Source organism: Antechinus flavipes, chromosome 2 (genome assembly GCF_016432865.1).
Source record: "Antechinus flavipes isolate AdamAnt ecotype Samford, QLD, Australia chromosome 2, AdamAnt_v2, whole genome shotgun sequence".
Classification (NCBI taxonomy): domain Eukaryota; kingdom Metazoa; phylum Chordata; class Mammalia; order Dasyuromorphia; family Dasyuridae; genus Antechinus; species Antechinus flavipes.
In genome coordinates this window covers 548,919,339-548,947,121 of record NC_067399.1, presented here as the reverse complement: position 1 = coordinate 548,947,121, position 27,783 = coordinate 548,919,339, and the positions used below count along the sequence as shown (strand labels likewise).

The 27,783-nt window shown below is 37.6% G+C and overlaps 1 long non-coding RNA gene across 1 annotated transcript; it reads right to left on the bottom strand.

Moving 5' to 3' along the window:
- Window positions 1-6,240: 6,240 nt before the first annotated feature.
- Window positions 6,241-21,951, bottom strand: LOC127551314 (uncharacterized). Its single transcript, XR_007951056.1, has 2 exons — window positions 21,350-21,951; window positions 6,241-7,350 (listed from the first exon to the last, which is right to left on the bottom strand). It is a non-coding gene; the product is annotated as an uncharacterized LOC127551314 (long non-coding RNA).
- Window positions 21,952-27,783: the final 5,832 nt, after the last annotated feature.

Below are 27,783 nucleotides of genomic sequence, written 5' to 3'. Positions count from 1 at the left end.
CTCTCATGAGAAGATGGAGATGTGTCGAGTGACTTGGTTGCCCTAACAACCGGGGCCTCCTTAGGAGTTGTTCCCTAATCTCTCTGCAGCTCTTCTGCTTAGCAGAGCCTACTTCCTGTCAGAGATTAGGAGAATCTTTCTTTTTTCCCCACCCCTAGGAAACCCACTGATCATGTCTAATGGGGTACTCCAGATGGCTTCTGTTGGATTAGGGAAAAAAAAAAAAATTTCCCCTCTGATTTCCTTGGCTAATTTTTTCTTCTGTACCTCAGCCATGAGTACATAACTCAAGGGGATCTGGTTGGAGGACAAGTCAGGCAAAACATTAAATTTTTACATTTTCAAAGACTGTGCCTCTGATCACTAGTCCTTACACTTCATTGCTGGCCCTTTATGGCTAAGTGAATTTTAGGGGAGCAGAGAACAGTTGGAAAAATATCTTTTTATCCAAGCAAAGAAGAGGAAAATTGTTTTGTATTTTAAGTAAGAGTGTTTGATTAAAAAGAATCCTTTGAACAGTTTCTATTTTTAAAGTAAAGCTTAGTTTTAATTTTTAAAAAGCTTAGTTAAATTCTCATTTCTTTAAGGATTGTTTTGATCAATTTTTTTGATGAAAATTTTTAAATGTCCTTTGTGACTGAGTAATCAATAGATGTCCCCCTTTTACAAATTTCTTTTAGACATATCTTAATAAAATAGTAATCCAACCACTGTTCTCTCCTGACTCAAACTTGCCCTGTGCACATTTTCAGGTAGCAATATTTCTGATCCTGTCTTACAAATAAGAAAATGTATTTTTAAAAATACTCAGAATAAAACATCTATACTCCCCTTTTCTCCTGTGTCTCTTCATAACCTCTGGTTCAACCAGTTTTTCTCAGGCCCCAGAAAACCACAGGGAGGTTCTGAAATTAGAAGGAGCCAGGGTACCCAGAGAAGCTAATGTAGACCCAGTAAAGAACAGGAAACAGATAAGTACACAGTGGAAGGAAGGCTGGCTTTGGAGTCAGAAAGTCTGGGGTTCCAATTCTAGCTTTGATGGCTTACTGGTTATGTGACCAGAGATAATTTAACTTCTGTTAGTCTTTTTTCATCTCTAAAATGGAGATAATAATATTTACATACCTCAAAAGTTTGTTGTTAGTATACCTTAAAAGGCTATATAATAATAAATGTAATTTTATTGCAGTGAGGCATAATATTTGAATGGTTGTCCTCAAAGCAGAAAATCTTCATTTTAATTCTAACACACGTTGCCTGTGTAACCCTGTGCAAATCTGTTAACCTTTCAGTTAGGCAAGTCTCTGAGAAGACAAATTTTGCAGAATATACCAATCTTTATTGGAAGTGGAAGTTTTCTCCCCCAGAATTTCCTTGTATCTTTAAAATCACAGGTTCATTTCCTATCCCCAGTGTTACCTCATAGCAAGGAACTTTTGTGCCTGGGATGAGATGTGATGGGGTAAGGGGTTAGGGAGCCCAGGATGAGGCTCCCAGGAAAAGGAAGCTCACATTGAGAAACATTGCCAGTGCCTTTCAAATATGAGCACTGTGAGATAATGTGCCATTCTTCTACCCAGACAAGAATCAGCCAAAATCCACTGGATAGTGTAGAATAAGAAGAAAGTTTATTATGTACACCTTTTTGCATCATAATTTTAGACCTAGAAGATATTTTACCCAAATCTCTCGCTTTATTGATGGGGAAACTGAGACCCGGAGAAATGAAGTTACTTGTTCAGTGTCACATAGGCTGTTAAAGTATTAGAGGTGAAATTTCCAAAATATACTTTAGAGATGATCCAGAGGTTCATCTTAAATATAAAAAGACATTTATTTCTTATGATTTACACAATTTTATAATTATTCCTAAGGTTTTATAATTGTTCCTAAAGGGTCATAAACCTGCCTGAAGTCCCTTCTAGAATGCTGTGGAATCAGGAAAGACTTCCTGTAGAAGATGGGATTTTAACTGGGATTTGAAAAAGCCTGGAAAACCAGGAAGAGAGATGAGGGAAAACAATGTCTTTATAGGGGACAGTAAGGGAAAATGCCCAAAGTGGAGAGAGGAAGTGTTTTGTTCAAGGAACAGCAAAGAAGTCAATGTCCCTGGATGGTAGAATATGTTTATTTATCTATTTTTAATAGTATTTTATTTTTTCATATGCATGCAAAAATAGTTTTCAACTTTCAACTTTGCAAAACCTTGTGTTCTAAATTTTTCTCACTCCTCCCTCCCCAAGACACCAAGAAATCCCATATAGATTAAATGCTTGCATTTCTTCTAAACATATTTCCATATTTGTTGTGCTGCATAAAAAAAAAAAAAAATCAGCTCAAAAGGGAAAAAAGAACATGTGAAAGAAAAAAAAACCCAGCAAACAACAAAAAGGTTTTGTTTTGATCCACATTCAGTCTCCATAGTTCTCTCTCTGGATTCAGATGGCACTTTTCATCACAAATCTATTGGAATAGGACAGCAGAGAATATAATGGGTGATCTGGGGATAAATCATCTTCACACTGGTCTTTCTCCCATTTCCTTTCCCTTCCTTCCTCCCGTGTATCCTGCTTTATCCTGACTTCCCTGTAATTGTTTGAAGTCCTGTCATACCATTAGTCTCCTGAGCCTTGTTCCTTCAGTCCAAAGACTCTCTAGCTTACGGACCCAGGTTCTGCTTGAAGCCCAAAGGTTTGGATCAGAGTTCTGTGCGTTGCCTCCTTTTTGGTCTCGGGCCCTTGACCCGGTTGGATCTGTTTCCTCCCCTGCACAATGAGGAGCTCGGACTGGGCGCCCCTGCAGGGCCTTTCCAGATAAATTCCTGTGATCCTCTGAAATGAAAGAGCCCATTGGGTCAGCTATTTTTCAGAATCGGCATAAAGGCCCGGCGCCCGGCCCTTCGCAGAAAACATAAGAGCCAAGCTTTCCCAAGCACGTACATCATCATCCCATCCGAGGGGCTTTTTGTGCCACGCTGATTACCATAGTCCAAAAGGCAGCAGCATAATTACCCTTTTATTGTTTTTCAGGGGAAAAACCGTGGCCCCCATGCTGGTGCTGAGTAAGTCGGCGTTGCACGAGGGCCCTGTCGCACGCGCTCCATTTAAGTCGTGGAGACCATTATGAAGGCTGGCAGGCCTCCTATTCAAAAGGCCAACATGCTCCTGCACCGCTTTGTAGCCAGTGTGTAATCCAGACAGCAACAGACGCCTGGGCTCCGAGTCTGGTTCCTTTGATTCCACTCGGAAGGCCCCTTTCCAAAGACAACAACACTTCTTCCATTCACATTCCAAGGGCTGACCTACTTTCCTTCATTGCATTCAAAGCCAGAGCCCTAGAATAAATACAAGACTACTGCAAAGCAGGTGTTGTGCTGATCAAAATCCCAGTCTGGGTGGGGTCCGGTGGGTTCTGTTTATTTAAATGTTTAAGTCATAACAAATGAACACAAATGACAAGATGAGAAGCCCCGATACCATTTTTTCTCCAGCCTTTCATCACATTGCAGTTAGTGGAAGTAAGGAGGTCTGCGTTTAAGTGCCAACCTGCCATCCTTCCCAAACTACATGATTATGGGCTGGTCATTAATGTCCCTGAGCCTTAGTTTCTTCAGCTGCAAAGAAGGAATAATATACCATCTGCTCTAGAGTTGTTGGGAAACAAGAACTGAGGAAAATTTTATCAGTGTGAGTTATTATTGTAAATAAATAAATCTTTGTTGAATTAAATTGATAGAGTAGATTATGTTTTAAAAGTTCATTTGCAAAACAATTATTTGGAACTCAAAATTCATTTTCCCATAGAAAAAGTGATATTCATAATGTAGGTTCCCAGGCTAACCTAAACAAGTGAATACAAAGTCTTAGTGCAGTTTTAACCATGTAAAGCTTAAATATATAACTTTTATAACCCATAATGTAGCTGAGATATGTTAAATTTTAATTAAAGTACCCTAAAATCTGGTCCTGGAAATAGGAAGCCACATAGTATGGGAAAGAAGAATCCTTCCTCCTTTTTTCTTTTTTTCTTTCTTTTTTTGTCTTGGGGACTGTCTTAGGCAAATTTTTAGATATGGTGAATTTTTTTCATTAAATCTTTCCACTTCCCCCCCCCCATTCTTTCCCTAGAATTTAAGATAATATTTATATTATATAATATAATGTTATTATATAATATTTATAATATTCTAGCTCTTCCAATTTCTTATTCCCCAAAGTATTTTTTTTCCTGAGGCAATTGTGGTTAAGTGACTTGCTTAGGGTCACACAGCTAGAAAGTATTAAGTGTCTGAGGCCAGATTTGAACTCCCATCCTCCTGACTTCAGGGCCTGTGCTCTATTTACATGCCATCTAGCTGCCTCTCCCTCCCTCCCCCCCCAAAAAAGTGTCTTAAATGCCCAAATCGCCTACCTCCTCTTCCTGACAGGTGAAAGTGATTGCTTAAAAAGGGGAAGGCTTCCTATAGGAGATGGGATTCCAGTTTTGACTTGCAAAAAGCCTGAAAAGCTAAAAGGCAAAGATGAAGAGGGAGGGGAACAATCTGGGAAAATGGAGTGGAGAGATGGAATATCTTGTTGAAGGAACAGCAAGGTGGGCAGTGTCACTGGATAGTGGACTGTGTAAAGGGTGGAAACTGCGAAAGATAGGGGGAGTGGGTGATGAAGTGTTTTAATCATCAAACAGAAGGTTTTCTATTTGATCCTGGAAGTGATACGGCAGCTCCTGAAGTTTATTAAGTACAGGGGTGACATAGTCAGACCTGTATTTTGATAGCTGAGTGGAAGATGGAGTGAGTGTGCTGTTAGTCCCTTTGCTCTTCCAAAGATGGATTCATTCATAAAAGAGGAGGCTTGTTGGCTCAAAGGATCTTCAAGTTGGTGGAATTTCAGATAGCTGATGGAAGAGAGGCACTGCCAAGTGAGCAGTTCAGCTCTGCTTAAGAAGGGGCCACCAAGATTAGCTCCTTCAAACTGTTCCCTTTTTAGAAATGTCTTCCTTTATCCTACTTCTGAACCCACGAGTACTCTCAAAAGAAAGCCATAAGATTCCTCACAACAAAGCAGCTCTCTTGGCAGCAACTGGGGGCCCTAGGGAGAGACTAGCAACTTAGATAAGAGCAGCCATTTGTTTGAGGTGGAGGAACTGCAAAGGTGGGAGGAGGAGGTGGGTGTTATTTATCAGCCAGGTGTTTGTAAATTAGCAACTGACTATATTTTGATTTTGGTGCTAAGGGATAAGGAGTGGGTGGATCCTTTGGAAAGATGTTTGGGGAGAGTAACAAAGAGAAGGTTGTATAGCAGGTGATTCCCCCCCCCCCACCCTCTTTTGGACTTAATTTAAGATTGCAAAGTTTAAGACCCCAGAACATAAGAATGAGCCTGAAGTGATGATCACAGCCTCCAAATTCCTGACTATACAGGAAAAGCCTTAACTCAGCTTTCCCGGGCATTTGGCAATAGGGCAATCTCTTGCCTGCCAAGGTTAAAGAAACAATGAGGTAAAAAATCCACTTGCCACCACCCAAAATAACCCACTAGAAGGAAGAGAAAAATATATTCACATACATGTATATATACATATATGAAACATCATCCACACATAAGTAGTCAAGCTGGCACTGAAACTTTGGACAATTGCATCACTGACCCAGAATTTCTGAAGCATCCCAATTTGACATGTGATTTGACTCTCTGCTCAAAACCCAACCACATATAAAAACAAAATAGCTTTCCTCTTATTGTCTAAATAAACGTTCTACGTAGTCAAAGCTTAATATGTAGGAAATAAGAAAATTAAAAGTACTATCCCCACATCTATAAGGTTTTGGATTCTGAATTCAAAAGGACCTTATCTAATCAAAGCTGCTGATTTTGTAGCTGAGGAAATAAAACTAAATCAAGAAGATTGTCATTTGTCCATATAATGAATACTGGTACAAAGAAATGAATGCAGGTTCTCTGACTATGGAGAGTGCCTTTTCTCTATACCATACCATTTTTCCTTAAGCAGTTGGGGCTAATTTAGAACAAGCAATCAGGGGAAAGAAATCTAGGTATTAACTTACATCTTTTCCCCTTTTATACACAAAATTTTTCCTACTTTTGAAAAAGGTAGTTGAGATGTGGTCTTTCACACACACACACACACACACACACACACACACACACACAAACACACATTGGCTTCAATTCACTCTCTGGAAAGTCTGGTAAAGGGGAAAAAATACACATCCTCAGGATATGGAAAAAGGCTTTCTTCTTTATTTAAAATGCTTGAGTTTTATCTTTTTTTTTCTGCATCCAAAAGTTTGTTTGCTTTTACTTTGAAGTGCTTAAGAGCAGCTGAAATAATTTTTAGGGGCAGCTGTATGTTAAACCACCACTTCCCAGTCTACCTCAAGCCTTAAAATTTTGCTGACAATGTTCAGTGGATTTGAAGCTTTGACCACTTCTTCCCCAGTAGCCATTTTTAGCCTCCTTTGGGCCTATGTTTAATGTTTGCTTGAAGACATATTTCAATGGTTCCTGATGAAACTGGAGATGTAGGGGTTTCTAGTGCCGCACCATTGATTAAATGGGCTTCCCAATGAACTTCAGTTGGAATAGTAGAACCAATAATAAATTCCTTGAGATCAGGGACACTTGTATTTTATTTTTATCTTTTTATTCCCAAACACTAGGCCACCTGCAAATTGGTCATTGCCCTAATTTTCCTCACTGGACTCATTCTTACCCACTAGAACTTTAGACTCTTCCTGGAATCTCTCTGAACTCTTATAGGTAAACTTTGACCTTCTCTTGCCCCTAAACAGGCCTCCAACTTACTTTTCAGTCATTTCCAAACCATGCCCCATGAATGTGTATCCTTCCTCTTCTTTCTTTCTAGCTCCCTTTATGTGTTATTTTCCTCCAGCTCCATGAAAGTGTTTTGCTTTCTTCTATTTGCATTCCCAGCACTTAATACAGTGCCTGGCAAATTCTAAGTGCTTAATAAATGCTTGTTTGTTTATCATTCAATCACTATGGAAAGAGAATTTAATTTTTTAATACAAAATGTATTCCTTAAAGACTTATTTCCAGCGTGGTGTCTCCCATCCATTCACCAAAGTCATTCAAGATTCCTTGTAGAATAGAAATATTCTTATTCAATAACCCAAGGATTGTAAACATCTTGTAAGACACAAAACAGGGAGCCAATATACTTGCCAAAGGTGTAGCTGTTTTGATCGAGATCCAGTGAAGAGTTCAATTTGGAGACAGCTTCCCTATGGATGGTGAGGTCCTTCAGCTGTTCTTGTTTGTGGATTTCATTATGCTGCTTACATTAAGCCCTGGAACATTGTAGAGCCTCCTGGAAGAGATCCATAACCACTCAAAATAGTTTAGCTTGATCATCCACAATGGGGAAAAATCAAGTTGATCAAGGGTGTCTACTGCCCTTGTTATGGCATATAGTTGGATGGGAAAACCATGGAACTTCTCCAGTGGTATTTATATGGTAGAGGTGGGACAAATGGACAACAAATTGTACCCAGAATTTAAAAAGAGAAGTGCTGGATTGTTTCTGGAATATTGTGAAGCTTCTTTAATGACTCTAAGCATCTCCAGAGACAAAGACTCATCTTTTAAATATTAATAATAATTAATTAATTTAAATTTAAATTTAATATTATTAAGTTTTACCACTATTGATAAATACCTACCAAAGGAATGAAAAAGTCTGAAGAAATGAAAATGAATATTACACGAGAAGAAGAATATTTTACAATAGAAAAGAGCCTAGTGGCTATATTAAAATGAGTAGGCTTGAGGAATAAGAATATAAAAGATATCAGGAAAAGTATGATGGGAAGAGAAGATGGGCTGGTCACTTAACAATTCAGCAATCTTGGAGATTTTGATGCTTTCTCTGCTTCCTGTTCCTGACCTCAGGTAGAGTTATCAACTGAGGGGTGACTTCTTCCTCAGAGGAATTAAAAGAGGGAAGGAACCCTGCTATCCAGCTTAAAGTTTATGACTTAAGGTTGAGCTTCTTTAGAAGGCAAAATTTTGGCATATATAGATTAGAGAAAAAATCCTTTAATAATTTTCCTTCCATCAGGAATAGAGCATTGCCTAAAATAGCATTTTCTTTCCAAAAGGGGATTTTTCATTCTAGGTACCATGCTCTTTGGAACAAAGAACAGTCCCAACTGGTTAGTGCCCCACAGACTTCTATTTCAGGGGTTCTTAACCAGAAGTTCCTGAATTTGATTTAATTTTTTTTGATGGGCTAGATTTCAAATTAATTCGTTTCCTTTGTAATCCTGTGTATTTTATTTTATTCATTTAAATACATTATTGTAAGAAGGGTTCTATAAGCTTCACCAGACTGCCAAAGGGATCTAGGAGAAAAAAAAAAAAGATTAAAAACCCAACTGTTTCCTGTTCCCTAAGTTTCAGTCAGAAAACTAGCTGTTATATATAATTAGAAATTCCTTTTAGGAATGTCCAATTGCTAAATTATATCCAGAATTGAGTGGATGTTCATCAGTTGGGGAAAAGCTGAATGAGTTATGGTACAGGAATATAATGAAATATTATTATTCTTTAAGAAATGAGCAGGCTATTTCAGAAAAGCCTGGAAAAATATGAACTGATGGGGAGTGAAGTGAGCAGAACCAAGAGAACACTAGACACAGTAATAGTAAGATTATGTGATGATCAACTGTGATGAACTTCGTTCTTCTCAACAATATGATGATTCAAAGCAATTCCAATAGACCTGGGATGGAAAATGCCAATCACATCCAGAGAGAGAATCATGGAGATTCAATTTGGATAGAAGCATAGTATTTTCACCTTTTTTTATTTGTTTATTTTTTCTTTTTCATGTTTCTTTTTTCTCTTTTGGTCTGATTTTTCTTGCACAACATGACAAATATGGTAATAAGTTTAAAAGGATTGCACATATTTGCCCTACATCAGATTGCTTGCTATCTTGGGGAGAGGAGAGATAAGGATGGGAGGGAAAAAAATTTGGAATACAAAGTTACACACACAAAAAAAATGAATGTAAAAAACTATCTTTACATGCATTTAGAAAAATAAAATATTATTGAGAAAAAAAATAAATTGTATCCAGGTAAGAACAGTGCAGATGGGGTACTTTCTCTTCAAACTGCCAAGATCTATCTGGATGAAGGATCCTAAAGGTCTTCTACTCTCAAATCCATGCAAATAAATGGAGCAAAAAGACATGGGAACAAATGCTATGCTCAGGAGTCTAATTGTTATTTTTCTCTTGCTTAGATATATCTTTGTCTTTGGTTACATATATGTAGTAGGCAACAAAATACTTGGACTCATAAGATAATAGAGGGACCTCCGAGGCCATCTAATTCAACCCCTTGGTTCTACGTATGTAGAAAATAAAGTCCAATGCTTAGGATAGTGCCTGGCACAAACTAGGTGTTTAATAAATGTTTGCAGATTGATCAATCCAATGTGATTAAATGACTTGTCCAAAGATGATGTAAGTCAAAGGTGGGTTTTGAACCCAGCTCCTATCTTTAAAAAGCTTTTATTTTATGGTACCTGACTATTTTTCCATAATATTCTATGGTTACATATAGCCTTATGTATATTATTGTATATCAGTGGGGTATAGTAGAAAGAACTTTTTACCTCTCTTCCCACTGGGAGTTAGAAAGCATAAGTTTGAGTTCTGACACAGATATTACTGGCCTTACAATTGTGGACAAAAACTTACTTTCCCTGTGCCCTAGTTTCTACTCCTGGGCTGAAAAATATTTTCATGTCTTCTTCATAGGCTTATCACAAAAAAATTCTTTCCAAACCATGAAGGACTAAGTAAATATGTTATGGTATTCATGATGCTCATAATGACCTTGTGGGGATAAATAGGGCACTGTGGCAATGGAATTCTTAGGAAGGCAACTGCCTTATAGGGGTGGGGTCAAACAGAAGACCATGAGGTCCTGAGGTTATAATAGCTGCCAAAGTGAAGATCAAGAGAATAAGTGCACCCCAATACTCTGGGGTCAATAATTGGATCATCTTGTGTCTAATTGTAATCCCTTTTTGGATAGGAGAAAAATTATTGCCCAGGATTTCTTATCTATATTCAGCTTGATTCTTTTTTTGATCTAGACAACTTTGGCCATTGATGATGAGTAATTCTTCTATAGTTTATAATCCCAGAATATTACTCGGAAACAGTGAGAGTTTATGTGATTTCTTAAAGGTCACATAGCAAATGTGTATCAGGTATAAGATGGAACCCAGGTTTTTCAGATTCCAATGTTAGACTTCACGGAGAAGGCATAAGGAGACCCAATGACCATGTTATCGCTCATTCAATTAGACATTCAGAGTGAATAACTTGCTTTCACTTATTTTGGCTATACCCAAGGGATAAGAAGTGCTAGGAAAAATGGAGTTGCACAGTAAAAATTAAGGCATCCTTACATGATACAATTCCACATTGAGAGGTGACTTCTTATGTGAACTGCAAAATACCCCAGGAGCTACGGTCTAATTTTAGTAGCACCAGCTGCGCTGCTAGAATAAAGACAATCACTGCCACTAGCTTTCAGGTTTTTCACTCAGTCAGAACAGTTGACTAAAAATAGTCTGTTCTGCATCCTCCATGGCCCCCGCACAATGTGTGCCCCTTTAAATACTACCATTTGGCTGTTCCCTGCAGAGCCTTGATATGGAAGGCACAGTTTCTGTCCTCAGTGACAACCATTTTCTTCTGCCTCACTGATCTCCACCCCAAATATCACAAGTAAGTCTTACACAGCGATGGACAGAGGGGACACACTTGGGAAGGCCAGAATTGACAGTTTGGAGATTAAAGGACAATAGGACTAGACAAAAAGCCATGAAGTGATACTAATACTAAATGTGGAAGCTGGGTCAGGTATCTATTATTCTAGGATGGATCACAGAAAAACATGAGATTCAAACAGGGTTGATGATTTAAGTACGTCTGGGGCAAGAAATCCTGGTAGCTGAGGGAGAGAAGCAGACAGACAATTGTATGAGAGAAGTTTGTAGGAGTAATCAGCTCCTCGGTTCCATAAGAATGCAGTGAACAAAAGAACACTGGATTTGGTATTAAAAAAACCTGAGCTCTAACTCGTTTTGTCTCTGTCTCTCTATCTTTGTCTCTCTTCCTACCTGTGTAATCTTCTATAAGTCAGTTAACCTCCTTGAGCCATAATGTCCTTATCTGTAAAATCAAAAGGTTGGACAAGATGACTCCAGAGATCCCTATCAACCTTGCATCTAAGGTCTCTCCCATCTGTAAATTTTTGAAACTACTTAGTTTTACCCTAGAGATTGGGGTCCAAGGCCAGAAGTCCTTCACTGGGAAATTAAGTTATAAGCCTAATCACTGGATACTATCATACCAAAGTCATTGGCAGTGATGTTGATATCATGTTGATCCCAGGATTTGTGGAGGTAACAGAGGCTATTAGTAGTCTGGTTCCATTGGAAAGGACAAGTATTTAGATTCAGCATAGAAGCATTTGTGCTTTTGGGCAATGTAGCAATCCCATATTTATCCCTGTGACTGGGGACTCAAAAATCTTACATTTCCACTGCCTATTGGATTTCTTAAATTGAATGTCCCATAGACATCTTGAACTCCATGTGTGAAACAGAACTCATCATCTTTCTTCTAACCCCTCTCCCACATTTCTTCTTAACTTCGCTATTATTGTCTAGAGTTCACTCTAGACAATGGGAAAATCACCATTCTCCTAGTCAGTCACGTTCACATATCATCTTTGACTTCTCTCTCTCTCTGTGTCTGGGTATCTCTCTCTCTCATTCTGTCTCTGTCTGTCTCTGTCTCTCTCCCCCCATATCTATTTTTTTGCTAAGTCCTGTTTATTCTATCCTAGTAACATCGCTTGTATGTATGTGTGTGTGTGTGTGTGTATATATATATATATATATATATATTTGTTGTTGTTATTGTTCAGTTATGTCTGACTCTTTGTGACCCCTTTTGGAGTTTTCTTGGCAAAAATATTGGAGGGGATTAATCATTTCCTTCTCTAGTTCATTTTATAAATGTAGAAACATATATACATATACATTATATATATATAGTACCTTCCTTCTCTGACTCTACTGCTATCCTGCTATAGATATTCATCTCTGCATACCTGAAATATTTCAATAGCCTTCCAATTGGTCTTCCTGCCTCTAATTTCTCCCCACTCTAGCCTATCCTTTATTTAGCTATCAATTTCTCTTTCTAAAATACAGGTCTGCATGTCACTCACATAACCTTCAGGATCAAATACAAAATCTTCTGTTTAGCTTTTACAGCTCATTCTAGCCTAGTGTTTTCCTCTTTCCAGAATTTTTACACACTGGTCTCCTTGCTGTTCCTCAAAGAAGACATTTAATCTTCTGATTCCATATATTTTCATGTTATGTTCCTTATAACTAGAATGCTCTCCTTTCCCATCTTCACTTCCTGGATTCTCTGACTTCTTCAGGTCTCACCTAAAAATCACATCTTCTCTAACAAGTTTTTCCAAATCTTTCATTACACTAGTATCTCCCCTCTGAGATAATGTCTAATTCATCACATATACCTTGTTTGGATGTAGTTATTTGCATTTTGTCTACCCCCATTAGAATATTAACTTCTTGAGGACAGGCATTTTTTTTTTTTTTTTTTTTGCCTTTCTTGATATGCCCAGTAATTAGCATAGTGGCTAATATGTAAGTAATAAGCTCTAACTAAATGTTTGTTGATTGATTGTTGGTAACTGAAAAGAACCAGTCAAAATGGAAGAATAGAAAGAAGCTACATAGTTTAGCTGCCCCTACAAACTACTCTACAAAAACATGGAAAATGCACCAGACCAAATCCAACTCAAGAAACTCAAGAAAAAAGGCAGAGTGAATCATTTTTCCATTCCATTTTGCATGGGGAGACAGAAGTCTACAGGGTTCTATGCAGAGTTTTCCAATTTAGGGACTTACTATGTCCTGAAACCATGCACTAGAGTAAGATGAGATTTAGGATCCAGAGGACTCTAATACTGTTTTGGAAGTAGGAATACTTGACTGTGTAATTATGTCACTCATATCCCAAAGCCAAGTTGTGCTTTAATGAAAGCAATCATGACCTCAGTCAAGGAAACAACAAGAGGAGACTTAATTAAATAAGATAAACAGAAAATTACATTATATTGAAAGATACCATAGATAATAAATTAATATAAATACTAATATATCTACCAAATTTCATAGCATACAAATTCTTAAAGCAAAATTAAATTATATAGACAATAAAATTCAAATGCTGGGGACTTTAATGTATCTCTTTCAGACCTAGACAAGTTAAACTGCCTCAAAATTGATAAGAAGTTAAGGTACTGAATAGAATTTTATAGAAATTAGGTATAATAGATCTTCAACAATTTTTGAGTCACAATATGCTTCTATGCTTTCTATTTTGAAAGAAGCATACAGATTTCTTAATTTTCACAACAACTTTATGAAAATTACTCATGTATTAAGGCATAAAACCCTTACATATACATGAGGAAAAACAGAGCTATTAAACTCAATGCAATTAAAAATTATGTTTAATAAAGGGCCCCTGAGAAAGTGATTTAAATTAATGTGAACTTCAATAAAAATGTATTTAAAACCAAAAAAAAAAAAAAAAGGTAGACTAAATAATTTAATCCCCCCAAAAAGAATAGGTTAAAGAACAAGTCATAAAAACAACAGATAATTTCATTAAAGATTGTAACTGATCTTGGAAGAAGCACCCATTCTGTAAACTCTAAGGATCATGAAAACATTTTCTTTTTTTATAGGTGGGGCATCTTTGTTGAGACACATCTAATGCCAGTTCTCCTACCACCACTAGCAATTTCTCCCAATAGCAACAATGATGATACTGTTTGGCATTTGCCAAACTCTTGGACTTCCAGTTTTCTTACCCCTTACTTCCAGCCACATCCTATGCCATCCTCTTCTTAGTGACCTTCTTAGTGTTCTATGAACAAAATTCTTCCATTTTTTCATTTCTAGGCAATTTCCTTGGCTGTCCCTTATGTCTGGAATGCTCTTCCTCTTGATCTCTGATTTCTAATTCCTCTTGGCTTCATTTAAGTCCCACCTAAAATCCTATTTTCTACAGAAAGTCTTTCTCAATCCCTTTTAATTCTAGGGTCTTCCCTTTTTTAATGACTTCCTGCTAGCTTGTTTTTACATATTTAGATTATGAGCTCTTCTTTGAGGGAAGGTAGTATCTTTTCCCTCTTTTTATATTCCCATGATTAGGATCATGTTTGGCATGTAGTAGGCACTTAATAAATGTTTATTTTTTAACTGACTTCATATTCAGGGAAACAAGGATAAATGCTAATGTAAGTAAGTATGGATCTACACCTCAAGTTCCCGATTCCCTCTTCTATTTTTGTATTTCTTTTTCTTTTCTTTTTTGCTGAGGCAATTGGGGTCAAGTGACTTGCCCAGGGTCACACAGCTAGGAGATATTAAGTGTCTGAAGCCACATTTGAACTCAGGTCCTCCTGACTTCAGGGGTAGTGCTTTATCCACTATACTACCTACTTGCCACCCTATTTTGTATTTCTTTATCTAAATCCAGGTCATTGAACAATGATTTTGAGAAACTGATATTTTCATGTCTGATGGTGACCTCATTAGCTAGAGAAGACATGAGCCTTGTGGAAAATGATTTCCATAACTCAAAAGATAATGATGCTATGCCAGAGGGATTCTGTAGCCTGGCTGACCAGAAGATATAGACTTGTGAGTTGCTTAAACATATGTTGTTGTTTGTTTGCCATTTGTTCACAAAGAGGACTATGGATTAGAGATGCCATGACATGCAAGTGAATTAAATTTAAGTGAGGGAGTACTGTGCAAAGTCACAAGTCTCATTTTCTCCTCCAGAGCCTGGATCTTGGCCTTTTTAAGCTAAGGGATTTAAGAGATCTCAGTTTGACTGAAGCAACACTCATTAAAAGCTAGGGAAATATTAAGGCAAAGAATGGCTACTTTTGCCTAATCAAAAAAAATCAATCTGGGAGAGAAATGCCCTTGGATTTTCTGATCAAAATAGAAATAATTGCTATTTATTCTGAGCCAATCAGGGCCCAAACTGATCAACTGGGGCCTATTGGAGCTAGAGTGATTTGGGTTTAAGGCATGATTCCTTCCTTCTTTCTTTCCTTCCTACCTTCCTTCCTCCTTTTCTTCTTCCTGCCCTCCCTCCCTCTTTTCTTTCCTCCCTCCTTTCTTCTCATTTCATTTCTCCCTCCCTCTCCCCCTCTCTCTTTTTCTTTCTTTCTTTTTCTTTTCTTTCCTTTCCTGCAACCACATAGGATATCATACCATTACCAGCAGGTGTTCTTCCCAAAGAAATGTAAATTTTGATTGCTGACATCTCCCAAGACATCTTGGGGTTTATCAGCTAGATTTCTTCCTTAAGGACCATGCTTAAAAATACTGATTCAGAGTGAATGTGAATTGTCTGTTGAGCAGTCTTACAAAGTTATCTTTTCCTCCTAGGAGCAGTTTCATGTTTTAAGCATCTTTTCTGTTCATGCTAGTTGCTTTTTTGTGTTATGATCATTATTAATTGTGACAGAAGAAATAAATAGCTATCCTATATCTGAGATCTACTTTGTACATTGAGTATTCTATTTAGAAAGAAAACTGTTAGCAGTTTTGGGGATTTGCTTCAAAATTTTGCCTGGGAATGCTACTCCAGGGTAGGGTTGTGATGAGCCAAAGAGATTGAGAAAAACCTGAACTGTCCCTTTTTGGGATCAAGCGCTCCCAGATCTGAATCCAATCTGTGTGGGTCTAGAGTTGGAGACTTTTTGTGGGAAGGAGCCTGTCTGGGCAGCTGTGGTACTATTGACATAAGATTATATTCCAAATCCACAGAGGTGGAAGGATTCCAGAATTCATCATGTCCAACTCCCTCATTTTACATCGATGGAAGCATTGCCTTGGAGTCAGGGCTAGTTTCAAAATCTGGACTAGTATTGAATCTACCAGGGAGGAATCTAGTTGCCAGGATTAAAAGTAAATAAGTAGATTGACTTTCATGCCAAAATTCTCTTTCTGTTCTTCCTTCACACACTAAGTACTGAACCCAGATGGCTCCAGAGGAGAAATGAAGCTGGTGACTTTGCATATCCCTCCCTCACTTAAATCCAATTCACTTGCTTGTCATGGCATCACCTCCCTGACATCAGAGTCCTCTTCAAGAACAAGAACAAACAGCAACAATATCAATGACAAATAATACCATAAAGCATTAGTTTCCCAGTGGAATTTTTCAAAGAGTGATCAGATTTTTAAACCAAACAAAACTATAAAATCACAATAAACTAGTAAGTCTATCTTTGAATGAAGGAAAACCCTATTTCTCTAGCTATTCTCTCTTGTGAAGTGTGTAGTTTCAAGAAGAACAAAGTGGAGTGAGAAAAGAAAAAAGGACCACTGACCTACACAGATAATTTTTTGGTGTTCAGTTTTATTAATACAGAAAATTCCCTCTACCAAGGGGTAGGCAAAGAAGATGGGCAACTCGAATTTAGCTTATTCTAAGCTAATTAGAATAAGTGAATTCTAGCCAGTTGCCTGGGGATACTGAGAGGTCACTATTACTTGCCTGGGACATGTAGGGAATATCTGTCAGAGATAGAACTAGAATTCAAGTCTTCCCGATTCTGAAGTATATTCAATATACTGATTTGCCTCTACAAATATGGAGTGGGGAAGAGAAAAAAGGTAGTCCCTTCTATCTAGGTCATATTAATTGAAATAACATTGTTGAATCTTTGGGTACCAGATTATACAAGTTATGTCCTTTTTAAGCAAATAGGATGAAATTATTTGGATTTTAAAGGAGAAGGACTGTTAAATATTTCCCCTTCTCCACTTAAGTGGTGGGATTTCAGCCAGTGTGGTAGGAAAATAGGGAGCATATTTGGGAGTAGACCAGGGAGGTGGGAGGAACTTCCAAATAGCTTTCATATCATACCACATTAATTCAATGCAACAAACATTTCTATGTCAAAGACCTTATGATTCTACCTATCTGTAAGAACTGTTTGGGGTTTTTTGTCCTTTATCATCATATTATGAGATTCCCTTGATCAAAATTGCTAGAATTATACTTTTTTCCCCCTCAGTTTTTTTTTTTTTTTCTCCTGATATCCAGTGAAGGGATGCCTTGCTGCATTCTGAGGCTTATCCGGGAAGAATCCGTTCATCTATAGCCAGTGTTAGCCCAGTGAGAGAGTTCGGTCACATGTCCATTTTCCAGAGAAAGACTTATGTTATGTTACAAAGGAACAGCGTGGGTAGAGGTACAAATACTGGCACACTGGATGGAGGGTGGATCAGTACTCCACAGGGCTGCCAGGTCCCACCCCTCTCCCCCAGGTCTTCGTCAGTAAATTTCCTTTAGGTCCTGCCCCTATGATGTTCTCATAATAGAACACCTGGATTTGAGGCATATCCATTTCTGGAAGGAAACACAGGCACTGGCATGACTCAAATCTCCTCCTTAGATTTGGACCTGCTGGGGCCCACGCTGTAGGAAGGGAAGACAGATTTTAAAGAGCTGATCCCCCTCACAAAGCCCTTGTTTAATGTTAGACTCAGACCAGCCCTCATACTGGATGAACCATGAGTTCTTCTCCATTCTGCTTACACAGAACCAAAATTCTCCGTTGGCTGGGACCTACATGTTATTACTCAGCGAGTCAAATGCAAACCATTGTTCTCAGTAAGGTTTTTCCTATTAGGATTATTATTATTAGAGTAACCACAGATCCTGTTTTTGGCTCAAGGGAGGTGGGGGGTAATGCATTTTCCTATTAAGAAGTCCTTGTTCTGGTCTCACACAAGGGGGGCAGTTCAGTCCCAGGGGAGTCTGAACTCTTGAAAGAGGGACAAGGCTCCTTCTTTCCTCATTTTCTTTAGCTCTTTAGAACTCCCCATTGGAACCCCATTGGAATCATCTAGAGTTTGGGGTTGGTTCATGCCTAGAGTCTTCCCAAAAGAGAAAGATATTCATTGAACAGTTTAGATCTAATATAAGATAACCATTTATTTCATGCACACACAAAAACATTCTTCAAACATAAGACATTCTTTAAGCATGAAAGAATTATAAGTATGCACTGACAAAGACAAAATATGATAATAGTATCACCTATAATTTCTATTGTATTTTGGGAGGAGATTGATTTTTTAATTTTAAAATATATTTTAAACAAATACAAAATGAGAAAAGAAAAAAAAAACACATTGACAATTACACAGAACATGAGAAGATTCAATATTAAACAATACATTTTCATTTCAAAACCTATATAATAAATACCACATTTTATTTTCAAAGCTATCCATGTTTTCTTTGCTTCTTTCTAGGTTGTTGTTGTTGTTCTCTGCTGTGTGCTTTTTGTTTTATTTTTTCCCTACCTGCCCCAGGTTATAATTAAGTGTGGATACACACACACACACACATCCACATACACCCCCCCAAATATATATTTACACATATGAATAAATATCTATAAACATACATATATACACATATACACTCATCTATATAAGTTAAGACTATACTAATGCTTACTTCTACTTTTCATCTCTTTCTTTGAAGACAGATAGCTTCTTCCTTCAAGAATCCAAGTCATTCCATATTTTTTTAAATTCATCAGTTCATGATTTCCTACACCACAGTGATATTCCAAGCTAATCACATTCTATCTGAGAAGTTGTCTGTGAAAGTTTGTCCCCCATTTCTTTCATTCCTTCTGTTCTTGGCTACATAGGTTTTATTTATGCAGGAAAATTTTAATTTAAACTAATCAGAATTATCCACTTTATACTTCAACGTAGCTCTTACTTTATAATTTGATTTAAGGGTTTATATTACAGAATCTAGTTACTTTACATCTTTCCCCCCTGGTTTTCTTGAAGTTCCTGACCCTCTGCTCTTCCAAATGAACCCTCTTATTATTTTTCTAACTCAGTAAGTTTTTTTCTAGTAAATTAATTGAGATGACATTATATAAATTGGTTAGGTAAAACAGTCATTTAGAAATTTATATTGACTTACCCACACATGCACAATAAATATTATTTCAATTATTTAGATCTAAATTTATTAGTATAAAATCTCTTTGGGTTTATAACATTCCTGTGTCTCTTTTGGCAGATATACTCTCAGATGTTTTATACTGTCTGGTTATTTTAAGAGGTCTAAAATAATATTTATTAATATGGTTGACACAAAATGTAGTCTTATTTTTTCTCTTTTGAGTAAATCTATCTTAGCTTTAACTTTTTCTGAGATCATAATTATTTCCACTGTTTTTCTTACATAATAATTTCCACTCATGATCTTTATTTTAGGTTTATGTGTATCTCTCATTTTTATAGCATTCCCTGAAAGCAACATATTGTTGAATTCAAAGTTTTAATCTGCTATCAGCTTCTATTTTATGGGTAAATTCATCTCATTCACATTCTAAGATATAATTACTTCTTGTATATTTTCCTCCTTCATATTTTTCTTATTATTCTACTTATTATTCCTATCTCTCCTCACTCCTCTACTTTACTTCTGCCTTCTACCTTGACCATCCTTAATTTACCCCCCTTCAAAAATTCCTCCCTTATCCTCTTCCCCTACTCTATCCCCTTGACTCTTATTTTTTTCTGAATTTTGAAAACTTTTTAAAATATGTCATTCTCATTCATTCACATGCTCTTCATATCCCTTTTATCCTATTCCCTCACCCTCTTATTTCTTTGCAAATTTAGAAGAGTTTTATAACCTCAATAAATGTTATTCTCTAATCCATATCTAATGTGAGTAGGATGCCAGAACTACCAGCCCTCCTCCCCCATCTAATTTCTTTATATCAGTTCTTCCTCTTGTGCCTCATTTGTATGAGATAATAACTTTTTTTTACCTTTTCCCACACCATGTTGCTTTTTAGAATCACATCATATTCATCTCTATGCTAATAATTCTTTCAAACTACCAAATTGCTAATGGTAATCTTAGACATACTGTTTACATTTCCACATATAAAAAATAAACAATTTGTCCTTATTGAGTCCTTTGCAATTGGTTTGTTATCTTTACCTTTTATTTCTCCTGGATCTTGTGCATCAAATTTTCTTTTAAGTTCTGGTCCTTTTTGTGACAAAATTCTGAAAGTCTGTCAATTTACCGAATGTCCATTTTTTTTCTTGTTTTGGATTTTACTTAACTTTGCTGGTTGGCCACAACTTCATTTCTTTTGTTCTTCAATATATAGTGTCCCAAGATCTATAATCATTTAGCATAGCCACTGCTAGGTCTTATATAATTCTAATTGTAGTTCCACTATATTTTAATTTTTTTTCATGTTTCTTGTAATATTTTCTCCATAATCTGGACATTTCAAAATTTGGCTGTGATATTCCTATAGATTTTCTTCATCCTCTTTCAGGTGATCAATGAATTTTCCCCCTATTTCTACTTTTTTTATTATTCTAAAACTTCAGGAGAATTTTCTTTATTTCTTCTATTATTTTATTTATTTATTTATTTTTGCCCAGGCAATTGGGGTTAAGTGATTGCCCAGGGTCACACAGCCAGGAAGAGTTAAGTTTCTGAGATCAGATTAGAACTCAGCTCCTCCTGACTTCAGGGCTGGTGCTCTATTCACTGCACCACCTAGCTGCCCCTCTTATATTATTTTATTAAGATTCTCCTCCTCCCTCTCCCTCTCTCTCTCCCCAACTCCTTTCTCTTTTTGATCATCAGGTAGTCCTATTTTCTCTTCTTGATCTCTTCTCTAGATTACTTATTTTTCTTATGAGTTGCTTCACATTCTCTTCTATTTTTTCATTCTTTTTATTTTTTAAGCTTTGTCCTGGGCCAACCTTTTAACTCCTTTCCCACTGCACAGCTAGAGTAGCCCCCCAGACCCCTTTCTGTGACACACTGTGCTCAAAATGCTCTTGCTCCCTGAGGACCCTGTGGGAGCTGTAATCTTCAGTTCTCCCCTCTGGCCTGGAACTCAAACTTACTTACTCTTGCAAATACTCACTGCCAGCAGCGCCCCTGCTTCTGTGCTCAGAACTGCTTGTGTTGCTTTCCTCCTACCCAGGGACCCTTTGGGCAGCACAGTTTGGCTTGGTGTCCCTAAAAAGCAAATGCTGACCTTCCCTCCCCCTCACTGTCTGGGAGGTGAAAATTCAGGTGGCTAAATCTGAGCCTACCTCCCAACCCAGCTGCCTCTAGGGCTCACCTCTTGATGCTTCGGGAGAGATTTACACTTCACTCAGCTGAACCTTCGTCCCGGGATGTTTCTTCAATCTTCTCCAGTTGTCCCAGGAGAATCGTTGTTCTGCCCCAACTCTCATTTACTTTTGCTGCTCTTTTGTCTTGTTTGAAAAGGAACCTGGAGATCTTGGGATTTTCTGACCCGCTGCTATTTTCCCAAAATCCTCTCTCAAGATTAATTCTTAAAAACAAAAAATCATGGAACAGTGACACTGCTGAAAAGCCATTTCATCTTGAGTCAGTAATGTGCTCCCTCAAGGTCTATATCTTCCAACAAATCAGGTCAATGCCTTGGGTAGTCCCTTCTGTAAGTGGCCCCCTCCTTGGAGAAGGATTACTACGGTTGTAGGGAGCAGCCCCCCCAGGGACAGTCAGCACTGACTGGGGGATCCAGGAGCTCCTAATCTCTCAGGGTTGGAAGTGTGTCATTGTTCAATCACCTATGCTCAGGGAAAGCTCCTCAAAGCCCAAGAGGCAGCCAAGGCCTAGTGAGTCAGGCTCAGGTTCACCTTGTTGTACATATGCATGTTCCCAGAGGGTAGGGTGCAGGGTGGGGAAGGGAAAGCTCTTTCCCTCTCCACCTTGCGGGAAAACCCACAGAAAATTCCAAGAGACATGTTCAGAAGAGAGTAAGAAGAGATTTAGGGTGGATATTTTCTCTCTTTAAAATTTACTAAATAGGTGGCTCTTCCTGGCTCAATGACTCATCCTCTTTGATGTCCACAAGCCATTATGGGGTGGGGAGCAGGCCCACAAGGTTGTGTGTGTGTTTTAGCAAAAGGCCACAGCTCTCTCCCATCCCCCAGAGATTAAACCGCATGATCCAAGAGAATCAGCTCTATTATGGTAGCACAATGACACCTTTTGAATGGGAGGCCACCCACCAATGGGATAGGACTTTAGAAGCTCAGAACAAAACCACCTTAACCCTAGAGCCCTCCCCTTTAAAAAATAAATTAAAAAGACACCCAAAACAACCAGCTTCTGGAACTAGCTTACTACATCTCTGAAATTTTGTGGCAAGGGTCTTTCTCTCCCCAGGTTTGGTCCTCCTTTACAATGCAAATGGCCCTGGGAGGAGAGACTTATTAAGCACATTGTACTTAAGTGTGAATGACTAGGTTCTTTCCTGAGGCAGATTTTAATAGTGGGAAAGTTGGGGGGAGAGGAAAAAGCATGGACCAGGACATGTGTGCTGGACCCCAGTGAGGATGGGAATCCTTCAGAAAGCAGAACAGCATCTGTCTCGCTCTACAGGAGATCCCCAGTCCAGCTCATGCTTGGAGGCAGTCATGATGCAATAAGAGTCAGAGGATATAACGTGAAATCCCAGATCACCATTTTCCATCTGAATGAGCAAGTCATTTCACATCCCTAGAGCTTGCTTTCCTACTCTGTCAAATGAAGGGATTGTCTAGAACAGAGCTTCTTAAACTTTTCCCACTCACAATCCCTTTTTTGCCTGAGAAATCTTTATATGAATCTGGGTTTTATACACACACACACACACACACACACACACACACACACACACACACACACACACTTTCATATAGATATATAAAGGAGGTAAACAAATCAAATATTTCCTGATAATATATCATAATTTTGTGACTCCACATTCAGGTGAGACTCCATGGTCACAATGTATAGTTTAAGAAGCTAAGGTCTAAATGATCTCTGACAACCATTTGATCTCCAAATCTACATTCTCTCTGGGCCTCAGTTTCTATCTGTAAATGAAAGGGTTAAGTAGATGACTTCTATGTCTTTTTTCCCTCTAAATCTTAGGATTCGGTGTCATAATAACAATACTACTAGTAGTAATAGCTAACATTTATATAATGCTTTAAAGTTTACAAAGCAGTTTTCATATGTAACCTCATTTGATCCTCACAACAATTTTGTGACGTAGGTACAATGGTTATCACCATTTTACAAATGAGGAATTGAGGCTTGAAGTAGTTAAGTGAGTTGGACAGGTCACATAGTATGTGTCTGAGATGAAGATTTACCTTTTTTTCTCTTCACATATAGTTACATTGATCTAGATTTTAATTCATAATATTTTAATTAATAGCTTTTGATTTTCAAAACATGCATAGATAATTTTCAACATTCACCCTTGCAAAATTTTGTATTCTAAAATTTTTTCTCCTTTCCCGCTGTCCTCCTCCATAGACAGCAAGTAATCCAATATATTAAATATGTGCAGTTCTTTTATACATATTTCCACAAATATGCTGCACAAGAAAAATCAAATCAAAATGGAAAAAAATGAGAAAGAAAACAAAAAGCAAACAAACAGCAACAAAAAAGGTGAAAATGCTATGTTGTGATCCACACTCAGTTCCCACAGTTCTCTCTCTGGGTACAGATGGCTCTCTTCATCACAAGACCATTGAAATTGGCCTAAATCATTGGTTTCACTATTGAAAAGAGCCCCGTCTTTCAGAATTGATCATCATATCCATCTTGCTGTTGCTGTGTTACTCACTGTGAAGAGATTTAACCTTAGGTCTGTCATTTGATGTGGATGAATCTGAGTAGAGAAATGTGAAAATGGGAGCCGACAAACCCAGAGGAACTTTAGTTTTCTACTGGATTCTTCCCAAGGTTAACTTCTCTTTACCTGCATCAGCAGCCACGCAGCTTCTCTGCTAAGAAATGACCCTGTCCTAACTAGTATCAGTATTGGAAAAGATGAGAGCAAAAAAAGAGTAGGAAAGAGAAGGGGACAAACCTATAATTTGAGATCAAGGTCATTTGTTCCATCGTAGCTTTAGAGAATGAAATTACTTTCCCAGCATCACTCTGCAATGCAAAACTACAACACAATCTCTAGCCATGGACCTGTTTCCTAAGAAGGGATATGGAAGGCTTGGAGATTGTTAAGTCCAACCTTCTCAGTTTATAAATGAGGAGAGTAAGGTACCCCAAGAGGTGAAGTGACTGATCTACATTGCTAGGTGTCTTGAATCAGCAGTTTAACCCTGATCTTTTTGTGTGCAAGTCCAGGGTAGCATTCATCTGCCTCCCTTTTACTGAGTTCTCTGGGATTCCATTCTGAAAGAATTTCCATTGATATTTCTTGCATTGAGGAGAAATTCTTCCTCTTACTTCAGACCAATCATTTGATAACCTTATAAAAGAAAAAAGTATCGGCTTTCCGAGTGGGAAAGTCTTGGATTCAAATCCCACTTTGATATTTAGGAGTCAAAAAATCTTGAGTAAGTCATTGGCCTTCTTAAAGCTTCCATTTTCTCATCTGTAAGAGGAAAACAATAATACTTGGATATTTGCCCCTTCCAACTGTTGTGGACCAAATGCTTCAGATCTTTCCTTTGCCTCCATTTTTCAATAATCAGCCCTCAAAGAGAGAAAAGTGGGGTGGAGGGGAGACAAAGGAAGAGGAAGAGAGAGGGAGAGAAGGAGAAATGGATAGAGGGAGAAAGGGAGAGAGGAGATACATAGATAAGTCAGTAGATAGATTGATAGATCTTGGAAAAAAATCTTAAAACCCATCTAGTTCAACTTCTTCATTTTATAGATGAGGAAACTGAAGAGCAGAGGTTAAATAATTTGTCCAAGATCACACTGGTAATAATTGTAGAATTAGTTTTCTAAACTAGGTTTTCTGAAGGCAATTTCTCCAATACTAAGGAACAGAGAGAATAAAACATAAATATATATACACATTTATTCATATATACATGTGTATATATACATATAGCCATATACATATACATATATACTAGACACTTATACTCATTATATAAATAAAATACATGTGTGTGCATATTATATGCACCTATAAAATACAAGTATACATATGTGTTGCAGTGTGTGCATATGAAGTGTATGTATGATTGTGTGTGTGTGTGTGTGTCTGTTTGAGTTTTATCCTCCCTGCTCCTGAGTATCTCTGGAAATTGCCTTCAGAGTTTAGATTAGAAACTCAGTCCTGATTTATTACCAGTGTGACCTTGGGCAGATTATTTATTTTGCCCTTTGGTTTCCTTATCTGTAAAATGAGTAAGTTGGATGAGATTGTTTTTAAGTTCCCCTTCCAACTCTAACATCATGATTCTCACTTCCCTCCTCTGCATCCCCACCCTCCCTGCCAAAGGCAAGAAGACAACAGTTAGTAGTTCATGAGAGAGTCTTTTAAATCCTTTTTCTTATCCTCAGTCAAAAAAATTGGGCTTCAAAGAAGAGTTAGAGCAAAGGACTTTGTAAGGAGTCAGGATGTGTGCTGTCTCAGTCATCTCTGGCAGCTCCCTGATGACATCTGCTATACTTTCCTCACTGTTGGCAAATCCCTAACGCAATAAAATAGACCCCAGAGGGTGTTCCCCAAATGGTACAACTAAATCCTTCCTGAGTTTCATGTCTGACCTGACCTATTCAGCCTCTAGATTTCATTATCTATGATAGATATCCCTTTCCCCCCCCCAAAAGCAGTTACCTGGGGGCAGTGAGATGACACAGTGGATAAAGCACCCATCCTGCAGTCAGGAGGGACCTGAGTTTAAATGCAGCTTCAGACACTCAACACTTGCTGTGTGACCCTAGATAAATCACTTAATCCCAACTGCTTCAGCAAAAAAACAAAATAAAACAAAACAAATAAAAACCAGTTAAATCAGGAAACGTTTTCCTTCTATTGACTTTTTCACGTATTAGTGTTATGTTAACAATAACAGAAATCTTGTATTTGTATAAATTTCATCTTTTCCCACCTTTTCCCACATTTTAGAGATAGCTAGGTGGTGCAGAAGATAGATTAGTGAATCTGGAGTCAAGAAGATCTGAGTTCAAATTCAGCTTCACACACTAACTGGATGACATGAGACAATTCATTTAACTTTTGCCTCAGTTTTCTCAACTACCGAATAGAGACAATAATAGCACCTACCTCCCATGATCATTGAGAGAATCAAATGAGATAATATTTGTAAAGAATTTTGGCATATAATAGGCCTTTAATAAATACTTATGTCCTTGCTTTCTCTCTTCATTTATTATCTCATGTGATCTTTTATTCATCAAGTCAAATAAATAAGAATTTATTAAGGATTTCCTACATACAAGGTTCTATGCTAAATGCTGGGAAGACAAAAAGAGACAAGACAGCCCCTTCCCTCAAGCAGCTTACAGACTAATGGGCAAATAAGCTACTTAGAGGAAAAATTAGACATAACAAGAGGGAATTGGAAACAGTTTCTTATAGGAGAGATTTCAGCTAGAACTCAAAGGAAGATAGAGAAGCCAGAGGTGGCAATGAGGAGGTTGAGCAGTCCAGGCATGGGAAACAGTCCAAAAAAAATAGCTTCTGGAACTGCGAGATGGTATGTCTAGTTCATGATTTTTTCTAGTTTCATTCATCAAATATTTATCAAGCACCTGTTAGAAAATTAGCTCTAATGGTGGAATTTCAGACAGCATGGTAAACAGAAGAAATCTTTGAGAGAAGATCTCCCAAATTGCATCACCATCATTCAATGCAACAAACATAACTACAATATGCAACTCACTCTGCTAGGTGTTGGACAAGATTTAAAAATTAAATAAAACATAGACCCTGCCTTCATAAAGCTTGCAGTCTATACAGGTGGCAAGGAGAGAGATACAAACACAAATATCTCTAAGACAAATTAATAAATTCCAAACACAAAAGCTGGGAATGGTATAAACAAAGTCTAGTGTAGCATCTAGGATGGGGATAGATGGCATTTAATCTGGGCAGAAACAACCAAGGAAGGAATTTTGGCGGACCCTTCTTAGTCATAACAATGCAAGAATTACTCCAGGTATTGGGCCTACCTTCATCAATCAGTTAATCAATAAGCATACCTGCCGTGCATTAGGCACTGAGGACACAAAAACAAAAGTAAAAACAGTTACATGATGGTAGAATAGATTTGAAATTAGAAGGAATCTGTGCCCTCAAGAAGCATGCAGCCTATATGTGTATACATGCATACAAAATATATAATGTATAAAATAGATAAAAAGTTATTTTAAGAGGATGTCACTAGCTACTGTGGAGAGCAGGAAAGGCCTCGTATACTAGCTGGAATTTAACTGAGCCTTGTGGAAAACTGGTTTCTGAGAAGGGAGGAAGTTCATGGCAGACAGGGATGGTGAATGAGGAGGCAGTGGAGGTCTGTATAATAAGACTAGAAAGTTAATTTATGAAAGGCTTTAAATGCGCGACAGAGGAGTCTATATTTCATATCATTATCTTGATAAATGTTTGTTGAACTGAATTTTTAAAAAATGGATCCAATTGACAAATTAAGAAAAAAAAGAAGCTTCCAGAAGTTAAGATCAGATGGTTTATTAGTAAAAGGGACTAAATCAGTCCTGGTTCTTCTCACCAAGGGAGCTCCTCCC